The sequence below is a fragment of the Palaemon carinicauda genome, chromosome 26 (genome assembly GCF_036898095.1).
Source record: "Palaemon carinicauda isolate YSFRI2023 chromosome 26, ASM3689809v2, whole genome shotgun sequence".
NCBI lineage: Eukaryota > Metazoa > Arthropoda > Malacostraca > Decapoda > Palaemonidae > Palaemon > Palaemon carinicauda.
In genome coordinates, this window is record NC_090750.1 from 32,919,709 (window position 1) to 32,939,324 (window position 19,616).

Consider the following 19,616-nt stretch of genomic DNA (forward strand, 5'->3'; position numbering starts at 1 on the left):
TAGATTTATGCAAGTTTATTCCAATGTAGTAGCCATCAGCTACCAGAGATGAACCTACAATTGCACTACAAAGTATTCACACAAAGCTTTATGTTTTTCAAGCCATTATTTGATTTCTTAGGTGAGTACTATAAAATTGAAAACTGGTAAAAAAAAAAAATCATAAACTGGATTCAGTGATAATAGTTTTTTATTCGCATATTTTACGTAGTTCTATTGCTGATCAGGGCAATGTTACACATTACTGCCATAGTTTCCTTATTTTTTTCTTTATTTAAAAGTCAATGTATATGTTATGCATTTGTGCAGCAACAGAGAATTCGGATTAATAAACCAATCTGCTTACAAAATGTATGCTGTGTAATAGAAATCGATTAATCGCGAAATAAACAAAAGAGGCGGAAAAGAAAAAAAGCTTGTTTGTGAGTGAGAAGATGGATTATGACCGAGAGGGTTCAATATTGGAGACCTTGAAAGAATGGTGACCAGAATGAGGAATGAAACACATGTTTAGTGAGCCGAGTAGATGAATAATTACTGGTGGGTAGAAAGTTTAACGAAATGCCGAGTTTAGAAAATTGTTTAGGAAATTTGTCAACAGAGTGTAATGATAATGTCATAGAACCTCGTTGGATTTGCAAAGACAAGAGAATAAGAGATTTGGTAAATCAGACCTGATTTTCTAGCATATCTGTTTTAAAGATTCCTAAAGAAACTTATAATGATCTTAAATTGGAGGGTAGACTGAAAGACCTAAGAAAAAACCAGATTGTGTAAGTTTACGCTGGTCTTTACTCATATACCTCTATCTCTAGCTTATGACCATTAGTGACCTTTGCTTTCCCAAAAGAGTGTGTTATTTTCTCATAAAAACTGAAAAGAGTTGACTAGAATTGTGGTATGAGAATTCTTTTTCCTGAAGGAAACATAATGAAATTTTCTAGTCTATACAAATAAATAGTGTCCAATGAGGTACTGGCTTATTTGAGTCGCCACCAAGTGGCTCTCGTGTTAAGGGGGACGTAGCGGGAAACTCAGGTCTACTTTGTAGCAGGTCCCCTTCTTTATTTCAGCCCATATCACAGCTGTCACGAATGTTATATCTTCCCGATCCTTAGAAAATCGAACATAGCGAATGTATCTAACAACAAAAACACAACTAGACATCAGACATCAAACTCTTTTTCCTGTCTTTTATCTCCAGAGATAAAAAAAAAATAACTAGTTACCAAATGTTTTAATTCAGGCAAATGATTACAATGGATATATAACCAAGGTTTTGAAAATAATTGACATTGCTATAAAATATATTAGTACTTAACGTAGTTGAAGGAATATACTAACTGATAGAACATTTAACTAAATTCGGATCGTATAACATATCTATTTTATCGTCATAACATTTCTCAGAATGCGAAAAGAATTCAGCATACGGCACTTAGTTACAATAAGGAAGTTTTGGAGATGATCCCCATGAAGGTCCATATAAGTTTTAGCACAAGGTAATGCCTTGTGAAATTCTGGCACTGGCTCCTGCTTGCTAGAATTAATGGTGTCAAATTGAAGTTTTCCCGAGACAAGTGGTTGAACACTTGCGAGCAGAAACATTATCGTTAACCAACATAACATTACTAGACGTGTTGGTAGAACAATCAGCAGTTGAACAAGTATCATGAACTAACACATCTTCATGAAATAGGTCAGTAGGACAAGCATCAGTGGTTACAGCACCACAAACCAACATGTCTTCACAAGGCAAGTCAGGAGAACAAACAACTATGGAGACATTATCACAAACCAACACATCACCAGACGTGTAGGTAGAACTCTGAGTCTTCTGATAGGTCACATAACACGAAGAAAATGAGTAAACAAATCAGGACTGAGAACCTCCAATCCATATCAAAACATGGCTCATTAACCATTTTTGTCAGACATCAACTTTCTCATCTACAAAGTCATTACTATAAAAGAAATTGAACGCACTTATAGTCAAAAGGAAAACCACACCAACAACAAAAGGCCCTGATATCCAGCAACAATGAAGATTCATACGATGAAAGGGAATACTAAAATGGTCACCACCAACCCGACGAATGGAAGCATACTTCCAATGACGAATGCTCAGTCACAGGGACAATTTCCCAAAAAACAAGTGATTGAACACAACCAGTATCACACATGATGCAAACAGGGTACAGTGAACTACTTTCAACACTAACAAAACCTTGGCAGAATATGGCTGGAAAACCTTATCAACAGGTCTGGAACAAACAATGGGATTAACAGGCCTCCTGTCATAAACGTGGTCATCTACATAGTTAACCTTTATTGGTAGTACGTTATTGCGAGACTGTGGTAGAGTGAGAGCCAGAGTTTAGTTTCTTTCTTCTTTAACTTGAAACACTCAGACACCATGTGAACAATCATTACACATTACAGAACTGCTCCTAGTTGACTTGACATTCAAACTGCTGCTTTGAGACTTGACATGAGAATCCAAGCTAGACATTTGGTCTACAAAATCTCTACTAGATTGCTTATCTGTGTCCCTACAGTCTTTTGACTTCTTGTGAGCCATTACATAATCATCAGCACATAGCCTACTGCTGTTTCACAAAAGAGTAGATAACTTTTTTTTCTCATTTAAATAAAGCTTAATATTTTTACTAGCATGATTTTCAAATTGCTTGGTTAAGATAATTTCCCTTAATCTCTTAAAATCATCCCAACACTCTGCTAACTTACACCTTTTACCAAACCAATCATATTTTCCCCTGCTAAATTCTATATATGTCTGATTATTTTTCTTGTCCAAATCCTAAACTTCATTTGTATAACTTCAGGAGTTAGTTCATAGAGCTATAAAATGGCATTTTTGCAAATATTCATACTCATCAACGCTATCCTCAGGAATAGAAGCATAGACTTTCTTATCTTTGTTCAAAATAAGTCACCTAAATTTTTCGGTATGATTATGATTATTTTTTTTTTTTTTTTTTTTTTTTTTTACATTTTCCTCACGAATCCTTATCAGAATTTTAGATTTTACGCTTCCAATTCTTTTTCTCTTAAATAAGATTCTGTTCTTAGATTTTCCACTTCTATAGCTTATAAATCAGAACAAACTCATCGTGAGGTCACACTTTGTCTTCAACCAAATGTTGAAATAACACATGTTCAATATCCTCTTTCTGCAATGAATTTTTAATATTAAGCATAAGATGTTTGTCTAAATTCGCTAGATGGGATTTCTTGAGATCATTATAATCTTTAATCTGTGAACCATCAAAAATGCCGAAAAACTGAGATGCCTTCGGTCTCTGACATGTCTGCTGGCTATTTTACACAACTGACAAAGGTTTAATTCACGAAAAATCTTTGACTTTCAAATAGGACAACAATTGAGAATCCTAGTCAGGCCCCCTGATTCTGTCTCAGTCAGTTATTATCTAAATGTAGATTAAGTAATATCTACATCAGTGTTTTGTACCATTAATAATCGATTATTATGAAAATTAGCAAAATACCAACAGTGAAAGAAAATATTAGCCAGCAAACCATACAATAACAATATTCAACAATAATTATATCTACAATATTTTGCAAGTTCTATAAAATATTTTCAGTTTACCAATATAAAAATAATTTACAGATAAAATCATAAGGTTATATAGGCCTTAGCTTTATAAGTCAATATGTAATAAGAGATTTTGAACGATTTTTCACGATGTAGGCCTAGTTTCAGATATAAAAGACAATGATCAGGGACACAGCTTCTGATGATATTCGATATTCCAAGGTATCCTTGTTATTTAGCAGTATCACGGCGGGTGTCACAGAAATGCCTCCCCAAGAGCAATGTTGGCGCGGTGAAAAATTATGTTAGTCTCCCTGGGACAGGCCTTGAGTCCTCTATTCATATCAGGCCGTTTTCTTTTGAAAGTTCCTGATTGCTCAGGGCGAACTATAATATGCAACAAACACGCTGGAGACGATAATAGGATACGAGAATTACCCAGAAGCTCTAATTTTAGGATACAATGATATCTTTGAGATACAAATCATTACAGGAACTTTTATCTTAACATTAACATTTAATGTGTCAAAAAAAAAAAAAACATATCACTGGGTCTACAACATAGAAAAAATAAATTTAACCTATATATAACGCAAGTTAATAGTGATATGGCAGTAAGAGTAGCTGCGAGATATGAACGTTAATCACTGCAATTAAAATCTAAAATAGTCAGGCGTCTTTATTTCCCGGAGCAAGCACATGGAAAGATTAATGGGTTTCCGTTACTCAAAAATAATAAAGCGAACACTTGACACGTTTCTATTTCAAATTCTGGTTATGACGTTTTATAAATGAGATATTTTATAATGATGTACTGGAAACTTCCGTAGTGAAACTGTAAATCCTTGCGAATCATAAGTACTCAATTCGTGTGTGTGTGCGTATGTCTGTTTGTAAGTATCCTACTTTATTTCCACCCGAGTAGACTTTCATACATGTGAGTGTGTGTGTGGAGAGAGAGAGAGAGAGAGAGAGAGAGAGAGAGAGAGAGAGAGGAGAGAAAATAAAACTATAAGGAAACAAACGAGGATATGCGAAGCAAATGTGAAAAAAAATGAAGATAGTAAAGTTATAAAACTTTTAATTTGACCACAAAAACGGTTTGCTTGTGAACCTGGATGCATCTCTCACTCTCTCTCTCTCTCTCTCTCTACTAAATCATAACTAGCCAAGACAGTGCTACACTTGAAAAACTTCAACAACTATATACCTACCTACCACCCAACCCATCTATCTATATATCTATCTATCTCTTACAGGGGCAGATTAGAAAAGCTAAACTTTGATCTCTCTCTCTCTCTCTCTCTCTCTCTCTCTCTCTCTCAAACAATAAGTATCTGTATGTTTTTGCGTGCCTCTCTGTGGGACTGCTGGGCCTTTCTTCTGTAGGATTCTCGTCATAAAATGTGGGTGAGGCCTGAGTAGCAGCGGTGGCACCCGCTGCCGTCCGCCGCCACCGTGGTCGGGTCAATACAACGAATAGGTTGGTAAGTTCTTCTTCTGCCCTCGTTCAGGACTCCAAGAGGCGCTTAGGAAAGCTAGAGGTGGATGGCACGCTTCTCGAGTAGACGACTTGAGTCAAGTTTGAGCCCAGGCAGAGAGAGAGAGAGAGAGAGAGAGAGAGAGAGAGAGAGATCGTTAATTTATCATGCAACAGAAGTGGCACTACTCGTTTTTCTGATTTCAATAATTGTTAATTAGTGTTTTTTACTGTATCCTCTTTCTTACCATCTAGGACTTTTCTCTTTCTTTATCTTTCTCTTTCATCCTCCTCTTCTCCCTCCTCACCCTGATCCTTCCCGTTGCGTCTCCCTCTTTTCCTTTCAGTTGGTAACGTTGCCAGGACAACGCTGTCGGACAACCTGCCCCTCTTGTCACTTAAATATCAACTGGTTTAAAATGTCTGGCCCATCAATCTCTATTCCTTCTACTCTTTTCTTTTTTGATAAAGAGAACCTTTGGTATTGTGATTCAAACAACCGATTCCACACTGGAGAATTGAGTTATCCTAATGGGAAATTGTACGGTTGTGGTACATCTGGAAACTACGTTTGCCACCTCTACCTCATCCTCCCTCCTCCAAAGTGAGGTGGTCCCTCCCACATGCACCAACCTCCAACCGCCACCGCTATCGTACTAGTTGTCGCTTGTCTGTGAAAGCGTGTAGTAGTAGAGCTTTTAAGCTATCGCTCCTCCGCTCTCGCTAGGACTTTTTTTCAACGGGGCTGTATCCAAGCGTGGTTTACCATTCCTTCGGGATATACGTTTGAGGACTGAAACTCAAAGTGACAGTGCCGCAGACTTCCGAAAGTGCCACCTGAGGGTCCTCTAAGGTAGGGTAGCGACGAGTGGGTCAGTGAGATAAGTTGCATCCTCGGGCTTATTCCCGCGTGGTTTTGAGCAGCTCCATGTCTCTTGACAGATTGATGCGTCAGAATTCTCGAAGTTGAATTCACTTCTAATCTGGTGCTCAGGGGTAGATTGTCGGGATGTTTATTTCTAATATTTGAAGAACTGAAACTTCCTTAACAGTTTGGGTCATATTTGCGATGAAAAACATCAAAGTAAGGTATGGAATCGTTTTATCGTGCCCACGGGAATTGAACAGGTTAATATAGATTTGCAAATATATCAAGAACCTATAGCTTTCCATTTTTCATGCTCTTGATACCTATGGAATGTTTCTCCATGACTTTTCCTTTACCAAATGAAATATCATTTTACTCGACTGCCCAAAACGCATAGCTTTAGGGTAATAATATTAGGTTCTATACCCCTTTTTTAAAAGGTAAAAATAAAATTATAGTGTCGCCATATTCAATATTCATGTCAAATTTCAGGATTCGGCGCTTTCTTCTTCTTTATATTTATACTGCGAACATCAGGGTGCATTTGGGTGCTATGGAATAGACTTAAAGAAATTACACGACGTCTCCGAAGTTAGGCTTCAGAGATTATATGAAGTAATGTTTATATAACACAAAACCCCGACAACGATGTGCACGAAGTTTCATCTCTAAGATAGACCTACACATTGTAGGGATTTTAGTGGACAAATTTATGTCTTGTTTTCCGAATTAAGTACAACTGCACTAGATGCTTTTACATAGAATGAATATAGTATTTTTCTTCCGTCGGAATATTTACTTTGGCAACATTCTAGTCAGTTAGAAGTTAGACCATATTGCACCGAAATAGGCCTATTCCAAATGTTCTTGTATCCCTACAACTTTTATTTTCATGTATAATAATTTGTGTTCGTCAGATGCCTCCCGCGTTTAATTAAGAAGTTTGTATTTTTAAGGCTCCTTATTAAGTAGCTCCATCTCATCCAACTTTTTTCTTCAACACACAAAAGCGTGCTGGGATATACTTTTCAATGGTTCTTCACAATTCACTAAAATTTTCCTTTGAATAATGTCTCTCAAATGCGGCATTAATCAAATTAGTTTAAAGTTTGAAATAATGAAAAGTAATGATACTAGTTTGATAGATACACAAACACGCACTCACAATACACCACACACACACACACACACACATATATATATATATATATATGTATATATATATATATATATATGTATATATATATACAAACATAACTTATATATATATATATATATATGTATATATATATATACATATACACACACACACACATATATATATATATATGTGTGTGTGTGTGTGTGTGTGTGTGCCGCGGGGGGGGGGGGGGGCTGAGAAAGTGAGCAAGAGATAATCGTTTTAGCTCAAATATGATCCTTGTTGATATATCAAAGCAAAACGCTATTTACTCAAGAATTTCTCTATTTTATTTGTATATTGCATTCCCCTTAACATAGCGATTAACTAGGGCGAAAGTGAGCAATTATAAAAATACTATTCATGACTATATCCAAAATTTCTAATATCTCAATATAAAAAGTCTTTAAATAGATTTAATTAATATCCTGGATCTCATAAAAAAGTTAAAACAGAAAGTAGCTAAAGGCCAAAAGACACATACAGCAAAGTAAGTGAAATCATTAGATAATGCCCCGTAGAATTGCGTAGGACGCAAAGATAATTTCCCAGCATCTAGTCCTCTGGAAAGTGGATATATGCCTCTCCGACTGTATAAAAGTTTTTCTTTAGTTTTTAAGCGAAAGGTTAATATGCACTGTATATGAACTTAATTGCTTCTGAAGCTATAAAAGTTGAAGAAATACATTTCGTGTCTGAGTTTAGGAAAGGATAATTTTGAAAAGGAATTTGATTATTTTCCTGCATTGTTCTGAAACAGCTTGTTTTTCGAGGAAATATCCATCTATTTATCCATTTGATTTTTTATATTTACATTTTGTCTTGTTATTGGAATTAGCCATTAAAATTTTAACATATTCTTAATGAAGCTATTCCTATTGAACACCAAGTACAATTGAGCTCAGTAAATGTAGTATCATTTGTAATATTTGTCATTAAAGATAATTTCATGAAATTTCAGCTATATATGCTGTTTTTCTAGTTTAGTGATTACCACTGAAACATTTCAGAAAATGTCCAATCTTATTATTTATTTGTCACTTTATAGTGTCTATATTAGGCAAAACAGTAAAAGGCGGGTATGAGAACCAGTAGAATTAAAAATATTGATCAAGAAAAATAATGATTAAAAGTATTAAATGTGTCATTGAGAAAATTTTCCTTCTAAAGAGATCGGAGCAAACTAAAGAGGGCTATAACATCCCCTCCTTCTCTTCCCGCCCCCCTTGCAGTCCTTTGCGCCCTTGCCACTTTAGTAATCCCTAAGCGACCTGATAGGATCTCATGGAAGTGCAGACACTTGGAATTTCAATCTTTAAATGGCGTGTGTGTTTTTCCAAGGTTATTAGCAGGAGAGAGGTTTTCGTGGGTGGTTGTTTAGCTTTCAGACAATTTTCTATGATGAGAAGTCGCAGAACAGGCCTACCTGTCAATATTTATATTGCCAAAACATAATCGTACATACATACATAAATGCACACATAAGGTATAAGTCTCGAGATATTCTTATTCATAATTGCATTTTGCAGTAAAATACTCATAAGAATTAAGATAATTACATTTTACAAATAATTAGCCTTTGTTTACATGAATTTCTATCTTAATCTATACCGAATATTTGAAATCTTTTTTTTTTTTTTCCATTTTCAATTACTATTTATTCCTCATTGAATATTTTGCTTCTGTAATGGAGATTTATCCTTTGGTGAATACATTTTATGTCATACTAGTGACCCATATGCGATACTATTTCCCTGTATGTTTTTGCACTATTTTCAATTTCCAATTGTAATAATGGCAAATTATTATTATTATAAGATATTTCAAGAGCGGTAACAACATTAAACTAAATATTTCCTAAATAAACTATAAATACTTTAACAAAATAAGAGGAAGAGAAATTATATAGAATAGTGTGCCCGAGTGTACCCTCATGCAAGAGAACTCTAACCCAAGACAGTGGAAGACCATGGTACAGAGGGTATGACACTACCCAAGACTAGAGAACAATGGTTTGATTTTAGAGTGTCCTTCTCCTAGAAGAGCTGCTTAGCATAGCTAAAGAGTCTCATCTACCCTTACCAAGAAGAAAGTAGCCACTGAACAATTACAGTGCAGTAGTTAACCCCTTGGGTGAAGAAGAATTGTTTAATAATCACAGTGTTGTCAGTTGTATGAGGACAGAGGAGAATATGTAAAGAATATGCCAAACTATTCGGTTTATGTGTAGGCAAAGGGAAAGAACCGTAACCAGAGCGAAGGATTCAAATTAGTACTGTCTGGCCACTCAAAGGACCCTATAACTCTCTAGCGGTAGTATTTCAACGGGCGTCTGGTGCCCTGGCCAACCTACTACCTACAAATACAAATTTTACATAGGAGCAACTATCTTATTAATTTTTTTCAAGGGTTAAATTATCTAACTGAACAAAGCTGACGCTTATTTCTGGATAAGAGTTTCGGTCCAGATTTATTAATTATTCTTTTTGATAGCATGCATATTAAAGAAAAAAAATAAAACATTAAAATTATTGATTTGGGACAACTGTAATACATTAATATCAATATATTTGGTTTTGTTTACGCATGATAGCCTGTCTTTCCATCGAAGTCTATGGAAGGTATGCCAGTACGATTATCAAACAGATATCTGTTGTAGAAAGAAAGAAAAGAGTTCATGATAAAAACGGGTAAACTCCGAAGGGAAGCAACGCATTTTTCTTAACGTAATAGCATATACCACAACTTCTTTGTAAGTGTATTATGATATCTGTAACATCATACCAGATAATAAAAATTATTGTATTCTCGTATGTGTTTGCGCGCGCGCGCGCGTGTGTGTGTGTGGGAGGAGAGAGAGAGAGAAGAGAGAGAGAGAGAGAGGTGATGCGAGGTTATTCATTTTCTCTCTCTCTCTCTCTCTCTCTCTCTCTCTCTCTCTCTCTCAGGTATTATCATATTTACTTATCTGTAAAATACACCTATAATTCCCTCTCCCTGTACATCATCTGGAGAACTTTGGCAAAATCGTTAATGTATTATGCAAACGTTAACCAATACTCTCTCCTTTTATGAACTGGCATTATGATCCTCAGCTTTCCACCTATATAATATTTGTTTTTGTTTTAGTTATATATATAATATATATATATAATGATGAGAGAGAGAGAGATAGAGAGAGAGAGAGAGAGAGAGAGAGAGGAGAATATTACTCGTGCATATCCTTATATTGAAATAATATTTATATATATATATATATATATTTATGTATATATACATTTATATATATAGTATATATATATATATATATGAATTATCTTGGTGGTTCAGTCAATACTTCAATGACTGGATAGTTTCATATTTTTAACCATTAATCGTAAAACTTGTGCAAGCAAGGCAAGTTTTCGATTTTACTCGATTTTCCTTGTATGATTTTTTATAGTTTTTATTATTGTGCCATTTTTTCATACGTGACTTTGATATTCATTGTTATATTGTCAAAACCAGCCTCATACAGTGAAGAAAATTCCATATAAATATATATATATATATATGTATATATATATATATATATGTATATATATATATATATATGTATATATATATATATATATATATATATATATATATATATATATATATATATATATATATATATATATATATATATATATATATATATATGATAAAAGTGGCGATTTTGCCTTTATTTTTTCCTCACGCTGATATGTTCTTATAGTCAAAACTTTGTAAAAATATTGTTTTTATTTGCATATGATAGAGGGATTTGAATTTGTACAGATTATTGACCAATTTATTAATGAATTTATATTAATGCATGACACAGGTTAAGCTAATGGGAAAGTGTTAGCAGGGAGCTGACCTCAACCCCCACTCATATTTTCTTCTTAAATTCAGATTTAATGGCAACGTCTGCTTATTTAACTGAGATATCTGTTGAACTATGAATGCTGATATATGATTGAAACTGCTGAGTTTTAACCTTATTTTACACAAAATGAAAAGTATAACCTTCAATAATCCAAATAATTTTGATATACAAAAAATTCTGGTATATCCATAAGAGAAAAACATTCAGTTCTTGTATGGTGACATCTTCCCCTGTATGGCATATAAATTACATATCAGAGAATGCCTTCTTCTGACGGCCTCCTTCTAGATAAAATTTCTTTTAGGTTACCTTTCATTCCTCCTGACACTGTGAATTGCATTACGGTATAAATGCCGTGAAGTTTTCCGCCGGACGAGGCGTCTCTTTACAAGAAATTCGCATCGCTTAGAATCGTACTCGTTTCTTCCGATGTCGACATTGGTTAGTTCCTTGTCTTCGAAGTGTAATGCCTGACTGGTCCGTTCCCGAATGGCGTTTTTCTTTCTCGATGTAAATCCAGGATGGAATTCTAGCCGAAACTGCGAATAAGAATTTTGTACAAGTTTGAAGAGACTGAATTTTGTATTGTGAAAACTCGCTGAAGAGAGCAGGGATTATTATGTTCTTTTTCCTACATTTTTGGATGTACGTGATTGGAAATTCAAGTAGAATTTTTCTGGCACCGTTGGCGTGCTTTGTTTATGGATAGGTGTCGTTCACATTAATATAAATAATATCGGCATATAGATTGAAATTTCGAACATGATTTCCTTGAACGTATGTTAATCTTCATTAATGTTTCGGAAAAAAAAAATCAGATTTTTGTCAGGCAGGTTTGCCTTTGCGAAATATAATACTTTCCGTTTATGGAAGAAAGGAACCGATATGAGTGCAAAGACTCTTTCAAGTCAATCATTCTACATAGCATCCATCAACATAAATTAGTGAGAAGTGTTGAACATAATACATTCTACAAAACATTTAGTTACACATGAGGATGCATATTGCAAGTAAATTGATGTCATCTATCCTTTGCCTTATTCGTAGCAAATGCAATAAACAAGATTTGATAAAGATATTATATTTCTATGGAGAGGAGTCAATTAGCAAACATAAAAAAAACAGATTTACTTCTTTATTCTTGAAAGATAAAATCATTATGTAGTCTTATTCCGGCAGTGTTGGAAATATGCGTTGATTTTCGAGTATAGAATTTGGCGTTTAGGTTTTGCCCTGATGGGCCGTGAAATTGGAATTCAGTCACACGATAGAGTCAACCGAGACGGACGCTGGCGTAATGTATCTCTCTCTCTCTCTCTCTCCTCTCTCTCTCTCTCTCTCTCTCTCTCTCTCTCTCTCTCTCTCTCTCATAGTTATGCGTCTGGAATTTGGTAACGCATATTTTTGTATATCTTTTATAGGTATCATGACGTTCGTTTTCATATCACGAAATACAAGGGAATCCTTTTAGCTCCGAGTCACAAGATGAAAGTTAATGACTGTCAATTATTTATTTTTTCTGTGGTCTTGCGTCATTGCAAAGATGAGAACAGTTACGGCAGGTGCCTCATCGTCATTTACTTTTAGGTATAATGTAATCGCATTTTATCATTTACATGTATGTATATATGTATGCATTTTAAAATCTTCAGAAATATTTATTGAAATCGGGTATTGGGGTATGTACAGTATACTTGCCTTTGAATTATATGAATTTCAGTTGAAACAATTAGTTTAGTCATTTTCTTTTCGGTAACTAACGTTATTGGTTTTTGTTATGTTAGTATGTATGTAAGGATTTGTATCCTAGAAATTTATCTCTAAAACTGAAATTTTTTTTTTCGAAATTGTATGTATGTATTTATGTATGCATGTAGAACTTTTTAGAATTTTCTTTTTGCGCCTAATTTCTTTTGAAATCTTACTATTCATATTTTCTTTTTTTTATTTTGGAACCATTTCCTAAATAAATTCAATTTTTTTCCTTTTTTTCCTAAAATAGGTTAATGAAAAGCTTGAATTAACTGGAGTTATTATTATTATTATTATTATTATTATTATTGTTGTTGTTGTTCTTATTATTATTTTTATTATTACTTGCTAAATTACAACCCTAGTTGGAAAAGCAGGATGCTATAAGCCCAGGGGCTCCAACAGGGAAAATAGCCTACCGAGGAAATGAAAAGAGGAAACATAAAATATTATAAAAACAGTAGCAACATTTAAATAATTAATTCCTATATAAACTTTAAAAACTTTAACAAAACAAGAGAAATTAGATAGAATAGTGTGCCCGAGTGTACCCTCAAGCAAGAGAACTCTAACCCAAGACAGTGGAAGACCATGGTACAGAGGCTATGGCACTACCCAAGATCAGAGAACAATTGTTTGATTTTGGAGTGTCCTTCTCCTAGAATAGCTGCTTACTAGAGCTGAAGAGTCTCTTCTATCCTTACCAAGAGGAAAATAGCCAATGAACAATCACAGTACAGTAGTTAACCCCTTGGGTGAAGAAGAATCGTTTGGTAATCTCAATGTCGTCAGGTGTATGGGGACAGAGGAGAATATGTAAAGAATAGGCCAGACTATTCGGTGTATGTGTAGCCAAAAGGAAAGTGAACCGTAACCAGAGAGAAGGATCCAATGTAGTACTGTCTGGCAAGTCAAAGCACCCCTATAACTAGTTATGAGAGTTATGAATGTGTAGCCACGATCATCTCAGACAATTCTCTCTCTCTCTCTCTCTCTCTCTCTCTCTCTCTCTCTCTCTCTCTCTCTCTCTCTCTCTCTCTCTCTCAAAATATCGAACATTCTGATATTGGCCTTTTCCTTATATGGCTAATACACATGCTTTAATCGTTACTTACAATAGGAATGTATAAAATCCAAGATGCGGCAGAAAGCCTCCAGGAGTATCAATCATACTAATTTCGTATTCGCTGTAAAATTACCTCCCGAAGATCCCAACGAGTCCATTTAGCTTGAAATACTCCATCCTCCAGAATTGCAGACATAAAAACAGGTTCCTGAATTGCTATTTTTATATTCCGGGACGCTAAAGTGCCAGTTGTTAAGTTTAACAATAGAGGCCTCAGGATTTTGAAAAAAAGTATGCTGTGTTCATAATGTTGATAAACAATAACACTGTAATTGCTTAAATTTTCTTAATAAATTTGCAGCTTATTATTTTTCTGTTTTCATTTTTGTTGCGTATCTTGTTAATTTTAAAGGATTAGTTGAATTATTCTGTATGGGCGTTTATTCTTTTAAGGAATAATAATAATAATAATAATAATAATAATAATAATAATAATTATTATTATTATTATTATTATTATTATTATTATTATTATTATTATTATTATTTTCATTATTATTATTATAATATCAGTTATGTGGATGATTATCATTTTATTCTATAGAATTTAGTAAAGTGAATCGTGTCATTAATCTTAACATGTATTTTCTACGATCTCACTTATAATGTCTTGCTCACGCGTTTGAATGCTTGAATATTAGTGCATATCATTAAAAAAAGGCCTCAGTCTGTTCTTTGCGTTCCCTTGATATTTTAAAGATACTTGCAATATCATTTCCATAGTGATTGTTAATAAGATTGTTATGGATAAAGGACAAGAACGGGAGCTGAAAGGAAAATACTTTATTCAACCCATCATATAACTTGGCCGCCCATGTCATTTAATATCATTTACTTATTCTCCTACTAGGCAAAAATCTTGTCACTCGTTTCAGTTGATATTTTTTGTTTATCTTAGAAACTTATTAGTAAATCACCTGATAGGATATTCGGAAATAGCATTTGTTCTTTTGTTCTCTTGTTACTTTAAAGTAATCCTTAACTAATTCCATTGCCGACTGTAGACTAAATGTAAATTAGATCATCATATATCCTATGAAATACCGTACTATTTGCAATGGCTCAAGGTTTCTATAATGAAATTTGAAAACAGAATTCGCATGGTGTAATTACAATAGCACAAGCTTTCAATTAAGTCAAGGCAGTTTCCAGGTGTAGCATACGCTTATTATGAAAAACAGGAGGCCTTTCATCTTTGTAAAGGTAACACATCAGATTCGACTTTTAGTAAATATACTCAGCTAAGAGCTTTTGCTCAGAGAGTTTAAGCTATAACTGAAAATGAGTAAAATATAACTGTATAAAGGACCATTTCTGGAACAGACTTTTGACCAAAATGGTATTTTTCCTTCTTCCCAATAAATCTAGCTGATTTTAAGTTAATAAGTTTTCTGTTATTATTTGCAAGTTATGAAGAAGAGGTTCTTTTTGCACTTGTTGGAGAATTGGTAAATGTGTTTATGGTAGCTCAAGCCCTGCTGATCACTGCTCAACTTCCATTACTCACATACTATCTAAAGTTTATGAACGTATTTTGGCCTAAAGTCTAAATAGGTATGCTGAAGGTATATCATCTGTTCCCTATTTGGCCTTTGAGCATGTGATGCCTTTCTTACAATTAGCGTTGATCTTAGTGCTGCCTTAGTCAGTGATAGTTATAATGTTTTTATTTTCAAATTAAACAGGCGAGAGTAGATGGGTGTTTCCTAAGCATCATTACTGAATTTTCTAATATTACATTGCAGAGTAGTTGACATGGCAACATGGTGACTATAGAAATGTGATAACTGGTGTTCCTCAGGGCAGTGTTCCCGGCCTATTACTTTTCATACGATATATGCATGATATGTGGTTTGGCATAGAAAACAGCCTCATTGAATATGCATATGATGCTACTGTCTTTGCATTTGTTCCATCTCCTGAAAGTAGACCTATGATTTTTTAACCCCTTAATAGAGATCTAGCTGAAATTAGTACATATAGTTGTGTAAATTATGGAGCATGAAGTTGAACCTTAACAAAACTCAAGTGTGATTGTATGTAGGTCGATAACATTGGTTCCTCAACATCTACATCTTTTCATTGACAATGTCTCTTAAACTATATATGACTTTTAAAATTCTAGGTGGGATACTTGATTGCAAATAGACTTTTGAGAAACATATTGTCTTTTTCTTCTTTAACTATAACGGGTACTCGATTAAGCGCATACCTTCCCCTTTATCATGTTGCATATTTTAATATAGGCAATTGAATTATGCTCATGTTGGCAGTAGTTTCATGCAAATCGTATAAAGATTAACCACAAAATAGCAAAAACTTTTTTGACCTTGTGACCTTTTCGGTACCTTGACCTTGACCTTTGACAAAATCACTTCCAAAATCTAATCAAATTGCTCTCGGAATTTCATGTGATTAGGTCAAATAGATTTTGAGGTAGGCAAGTCATAAACACAGACAGACATTCAAACAAATATATACCCTAGCAAGTGTAATGGCGTCATTATAATATTTAATATTGTATATCACAAGATAGGCAATTGAATTATGCACATTTTGACACTAGTTTCATGTAAATTGAATATAAATTAACCACGATATGGCAAATTAACCTTTTTAACCTTTTCGTTACCTTGACCTTTACGTTTGACCAAATCACTTCCCAAATCTAATCAAAGTGTTCTTGGATCCTAACCAATCATTACCAAATTTCACGTTATTAGGTCAAATTGTTTTTGAGTTATGCAAACCACAAACAGACAGACATTCAAACAAATGATACACAATTAATTGTTATAGCATCACTTTAATATGTCTTGTTGTATATCATAAGATAGGCAATTGAATTATGCACCTTTTGGCGCTAGATTCATGCAAATCAGATAATAATTAGGCACGATATGGTAATAAGACGTTTTTTTTTGCCTTATCGTGACCTTTGCCTTGCTTTTGACCCAAAATCTATTTAGGATCATAGCCTATAATCCCACCAAATTTCATGAGATTCGGTCAAATAGTTTTGAGTTATGCAAATCATAAACACGAAGCCACATCGCCTATCAAAATATAACCTTCGCCACATCGAAGTTGGTAAAGGTAATTGCACACAAAATTGGCTTATTGAGAAAGTCTTTCAGGATTTTCTGTGATCAATGTATTATGAAAAAAAAATTTAATTCTTCCCCTCTACTCTGTTTTGATTAGGCTATGGTTTTTCTGTATAGTTTTCAGCTGCTGACTTTCATTTTATTTTTTTGGACGAAAACTTGTGTTCTATTTTAAAAAAAATCTGATCTAAATGATAATATCTGGCACAGTCATTCCGTTAGTTCTCTATGCATGTTGCATAAAATTTTTCATAATTCAGAATATCCTTTGCTTTCAGATATTCGCAAGCTGTACCATTCTGTACATAATAATGAGCATGCAGTTAATTCTAACAGGTTTGCCTTCTCTATCATATGGCGCAATACTAGGCCTATGCAGTATTTTAGAAGGTTTATTCATGCTATGACCAGATTTCGGGATGATCTCCCTTCTTTGGCGGTTGAACTTTAAGGTGGTCTCTCTTAATAGTTTATATTTGAGATATCTATTTTTACGTTGTTACTCATATTAGAGGAATTTATATTCTTATTCGTTATGTCTTATATATAGTTTGTTTATATTCCCATTTCCTTTCCTCTGTGGACTACCTTACTTGCTTGAGCCCTAACGAGTTTCCAAATAAACTACTACTACTACTAATACTACTACTACTACTACTACTACTACTACTACTAATGATAATAATAATAATAATAATAATAATGATAATAAAAATAATAATAATGATAATAATAATAATAAGAAGAAGAAACATACCGAAAATTCAACTCTGGAATTGCATAGTATGATGGACTATCTTGGTAGGCTAACCCTTATGTTTGCAACTCTGCCTTTTTGTTACATCTATTTTTTAAATAATTTACAGATGCCTTTTTGTTATCAAACCTTTTTCCTCGTAGCATACATAGTTCGATTTAATCGGATATTTTTATGTATTTATTTATTAAGGTTACACAGATGAATATAGGCCTCTCTGTCCCGAAACATTCGTCATTAGAAAATCTGCATTGAGAAAGAATACTTTTCGCAAATAAAGTATGTTTATTATTTGAGACATTATTTTCAAATGTATTATTTGTTAAAGAATTAGGATAATTATTTTTTTTTGCTTTATGCAGAAAATATGTCTCCAGTGGTCTTAACCTCCTATATATAGAAGATGTATAAAAACTTAAAACTATTATAATTCCCACCACCGTAAGTTGAAATGCACTGAAGTAACCATGGACGTACAGTATATCTATAATTGAAATAGAATATGTTACCACACCATTAGAAAATATTGGCGTATGGACAGTTATTATAAAAAATAAAACTGAATGAATCTATGTAAAAGAAAATTACAGAAGCTGAATGATCATATGAAAAATCAGAATGAAAACAAGATCAAGTAAAAATATATGCTGATTATATATTGTTGTGTAATGTCATAATCTTCATTTTCCTTTGGGGCTATTTGTATCTTTGTTAATTCAATAAAGTTTCTTAAATGGGTGATGAAATGTTTCATCTTTTAAAATCATAATAGATTCTTTACTTTATTGACCTTTGACTCATTCTTAAATAGTGGAATTACTGAGTAGAAAGTTTATAAATTTTCTACATGTTTATTATTGCCATTTGATAGGAAGTTTTCAAGATTTTCAGTTCTTTTGTTTCTTTTAAATGCATAGGATTGAACACAAACATAGTTATGTCGTACAATATTCTTTTTTACCATTAAAAATTCACTAATAAACAGAAAACAAATTATTATTGCCACTGAATGTCTCTTCTCCCTAAACCTACCTTTGCTGGTGTTTCGAACAGAAATATTATCACTTTTCGCTGATTGGGTAACGGTTTGCTGACACAGGATGTTGGAGAAAACAATATTTTTTCTTCGACAACCTCACGAAGTTGACTCCTGAGTCGGGACCTCTCGCACCAAATGTTATATCCTCCTCTCATTTCCTCTCTTCCTGTTTGTTCTATAATGCCGATGCTATTCCCTATGGTATTTCTGATGCTATTATTACCGCTGAACTTGTTTCTGCTTCTACTTTTATCTTTTATTTCGTTGTAGAATTCTCTTCATCTGTTAAGGTCAATATCAAGGGAAGTCATTGTCCTCACTGTTGATTTACTTCTTCTTAATGTTTTTTATTTCTCTGCAAATTTTTTATTTATATTTTAGTTTATCGCACATTATTCCCTTTGCTTCACCACATTTGCTCTATCCATGTGTTTTACCTCGTTTCACAAGATCTTTATTTCATTCATTTTTCATATTTTATAGGGTTCATTCTAACACTAATCTCTCTCTCTCTCTCTCTCTCTCTCTCTCTCTCTCTCTCTCTCTCTCTCTCTCTCTCTCTCTCTCTCTCTCTCTCTCTCTCCATCTTTAGTTTAACTGTGATAATCTTTACGTTTCATGTTTACGTATGTTTACTTTATTTTTCCTTTTACATTTCCTACGTATCACTAAGATATCCCAATCTAGAAGGGAATAAAAATATTTAGGGGGGGGGACTAAAATTTATTAAAGGTGATCACTCCTCATCAAAACAAATTACACTAATGGTCGGAAAGAAAAAAATGTGATAGACGTTTTTCTCTTTCCCTAAGTATTACTTTTCTATTTTCATGGG

General features: G+C 33.7%; 1 protein-coding gene across 1 annotated transcript in view; it reads left to right on the forward strand.

The window, feature by feature from the left end:
• The first annotated feature begins 5,732 nt into the window (after positions 1 to 5,732).
• LOC137619481 (uncharacterized) overlaps positions 5,733 to 19,616 on the forward strand; it is a 992,898-nt gene continuing 979,014 nt past the window's right edge. The window contains 1 exon segment of the mRNA XM_068349542.1: positions 5,733 to 5,913. The gene's annotated coding sequence lies outside the window, so the exon portion shown is untranslated.